The sequence below is a fragment of the Mandrillus leucophaeus genome, unplaced genomic scaffold, assembly GCF_000951045.1.
Source record: "Mandrillus leucophaeus isolate KB7577 unplaced genomic scaffold, Mleu.le_1.0 Scaffold913, whole genome shotgun sequence".
NCBI classification, from domain to species: domain Eukaryota; kingdom Metazoa; phylum Chordata; class Mammalia; order Primates; family Cercopithecidae; genus Mandrillus; species Mandrillus leucophaeus.
Window position 1 is genome coordinate 764995 of NW_012109953.1, and position 3203 is coordinate 768197.

Here is a 3203-nt window from a genome sequence, read left to right on the forward strand (position 1 = left end):
TTTCTTTCTTTCTTTCTTCTTTCTTTCTTTCTTCCTTTCTCTTTCTTTCTTTCTTTCTTTCTCTCTTTCTTTCTTTCTCTCTCTCTCTTTCTCTCTCTCTTTCTTTCTTTCTTGCAAGCTGTGATTAGATGCAATCTTTGTGGGTCATTTAAATGGAAGGGTTCAGTGATGTGTATTGCTTGCCAAGCCAAAATGTTGCCTTTTGGGGAAAAGGGGGAGAGGTGCTCATGGAGTGCAGGGAAAGGGGTTTTGGGGCAGAGATTTTGGTTTAAAATAGCCAGACTCCTTCTGGCTGCTGAAAAGAGGAAAAAGTTTTAAATTGTCAAATTTAAAGCTGTGTTCAGTTATGATTTGCCACTTCTGAATATTATTTTGGATTTTCCCTTTCCATGCTTATTTTGTTCAGAATCCTAATGAATAGAGGTTGCTGGACTCAGGGTAAAAGCATGATGAACTGGAGATGGGACATACAAGGTACTTTTGTAATTGCCATAGATTACATCTATAATCAGAGTAAATGTCATCAACAAATAATCAAAATATTTTTTACATTTGCTCTTCTAAAATCAGAGCCTATTTTAAATATAAGAGAAAGTAGATATGATAATGTAAACTACAGTTATGTTAAGTTGATATTAAAGTCAAAATCTAACACAGATTTGCACTGTTGGGTGTGTGTTCTGATTCAGTGGGTTTTTCCACGGATGTTGATTTTGGGAGCCAGGCTTCAATGTTTAATTCTATTGTAATGTGGTTATTTAGCCTGAATGGTTTTATAAGGTGAAAAGGCAAAAAAATTAATTCCAAAGAAAACTAATGGTTTACTATGATTGCGTTAAACATTTCAGAAGCCCACCTGTGGGAAATACAAAGTATTAATACTGTGTGTTATTTTGCTTTTGTATTTTTGTCTCACCGACAAAACTGGCAGAAAAAAAATGCTTTCGTATATTTTTCCTGCTGGGTGGTCAGAAGGAAAGGCCATAAAGCTAAAGGTCTCCCATTGAGACGCTGCTCTGCAAAGAGCCGACCTCACGTGCCGCTGCCAGAGAAGAAAGCACCTGTTCATCTCGGCTCACTGTGGGTCTGAGCTCAGCACTGGCAGGCGAGGGGCCGCACGCCTCCCCCACAGCCACCGAGAGGGCATCCCTGCAGGGAAATCATATCCAACGTGCCTGTGCCCACACCAGACTTAAGACAGCCTCTAAAATGTCCATGAAGCCATTGTCCAGTAGAGCTGTTAGTTTTAAAACCAGTGAGTATTACCTTTGGTTAAAAGGATGCATGTGTATAGGGGTGTGTGTGTCTGTGTGTGTATGTGTTTGTGTTTTTGGACTTGTGTGTGATATAGGGAAAGGGTATAGAGAATGAAGAAAGGGTTCCATTTAGGTATTTGCAAATATTTGATGGCATCATGAAAAGACAAAAACATCCTATAAAATATATCATGTTTTTCTATGATTTTGTGTGTACCTATAATAAAATTATTAAGTACAAATTGTTCTGTATTTCTTTTGCAAGCATAAATTCTAAAATTTTGTATTTTGTACAGAATAATTCATATCACATAATAAGGGAAAAAATACATTTTTTTTCCTGATTAGGTGCTTAGACTAAATACATCTGTTTTTTTTTTTTTGGGAAACTGAGGCCAAGATGGAAATTGTAGTCTGCTTGGGTGAATGTAATTCTTTTCTCTAATTCTTGACATAGAGAAAAACTTGCCCAGGGAAATTTTTCCATTATGGCATTTTAGCATTAATCTGAAAATCATGTGGAATCACTGTGGATAACTCAGGGAAATAAGCGAAACTCTTCTTCCATTAAAAGAATTTCCTGCCCTTGAGGCTATGCATTTCCACAACATGGGAAATGGGTTTTTATTTCCAATTTCTACAAAGAGTACGCATGCAACTGGTATCCATACAAAGCCCCACGTGTTGGGAAGCCACTGAGGGAGGAGCAGAGCTGCAGCGAGGGCAAATGCACAAATAACAAATCAAGTTTAAAGACCGTGGTCAAAGGCAAGGAGCAAATGATACTGATCTTATATGTGAGGGGCTTGGACATCACACCAGCTGCCGCGGAGTTTGATTAATGAGGCATTAAGGAGATGGAGTGACACTTACAGCTAGTTACTTATGGTGCTAATTTCAAAACACTTTGCAATAGACAAAGAGACTCTGCTCATAATGCAAAGTAATTTGTGGTGTGTTCCTGGTGAATGCATTTAGCGAAGCAAATATAGTTATGCGGAATTTAAATTAAGGTTGACACTAATGTAAACAGAGCCCAAGAACCACTGTCCCCAATAATTTGATGAGGACACAGGTTTTAATCAAGCCTCTTCCACTAAAATAGCAATTTAAATCCCTATCGTTTAAACTGGATAAAACGCTTAAGCCGTAAAGGTTGGGGGGGAAAATAGAAATTTACTTGAAAATAAAAATGAAATATCTCTGGGGGAAATCTTGACTATGTTTTGACCCAACTGGGATGCACATGTTGATTTAAATGCCAGGTTGATTTTGAGGCCAAATTCCAGGTATTTGAAGGCATTTGCTATGTATCTTTTCTGTTGTTGTAAAGTTATGGTTGGACACATTCTGGTTGTATTGATCTCAGAGTAAAAATGCTCCTCGTAATAAGAAAGTGGAGATTCTGATTCCGAGGCCCCAGAATCATTTACGTATTAAAGGAAGAAATCTACCTGCTTCCCCCGGCAACCAATTTCTATTTGAACTAAAAAATTCAAAACTGGGGGAATATAAGGAAGGAGCGTGGGTCTGGTTAGAGACCCTGGCCAGCCATCGGAGAAGTCAGTTTTGCTAGAGGGTACCACGTCTGCACATGGCTTTGTTCGGGTTTGCCTATTTATTTCCCTTACTCAGATTCACTGGGGAGGGGGTCAGCCCAGTCATTAACATTAATTAAAATGCCAGCAGCCTAGGTTCCAGGGCCTGGGAGGCCTTGTATATGGGAAACAAAACCAAACAAAATAGCAATTTATTCTGCCCTGCTCTTGGAAAATAAGCAGGAGTTTGGCAGCACTTCCTGGGGCTCCGGACTTTACAGCAAAAGAGCAGGAGGATAAGGTAAATCAACCCTGAATTCTCCGAATTATGACCCTGCCTTCTCCAACCACATTCATGATGTATCTTCTAGGGAAAGGAATTTGTCCAATGATGTGTTTTTAATACCTA